Consider the following 362-nt stretch of genomic DNA (forward strand, 5'->3'; position numbering starts at 1 on the left):
CGGCCTGAAAAGCTTAAACTTGTGTGGAGGCATCCTCAGGTAGTGTAGATTCAAGTTTGTTCAAATCATGGCCCCCGTTGGTAGGGAGGGGCCACAAGAGGGGGATCAAGTTTTACATAGGAATATATAGAGAAAATCTTTGAAAATCTTCTTCTCAAAATTTATTAGGCCAGAAAAGCACAAATTAAAGTGGAAGCATCCTCAGGTAGTGTAGATTCAAGTTTGTTCAAATCATAGTCCCAGGTGGTATGGTGGGGTCACAATGGGGGAATGGATTTTTACATAGGAATATATAGAGAAAATCTTTAAAAATCTTTTTCTCAGAAACTAATAAGCCAGGAAAGCTGAAACTTATGTGGAAG

Source organism: Magallana gigas, chromosome 9 (assembly GCF_963853765.1).
Source record: "Magallana gigas chromosome 9, xbMagGiga1.1, whole genome shotgun sequence".
NCBI lineage: Eukaryota > Metazoa > Mollusca > Bivalvia > Ostreida > Ostreidae > Magallana > Magallana gigas.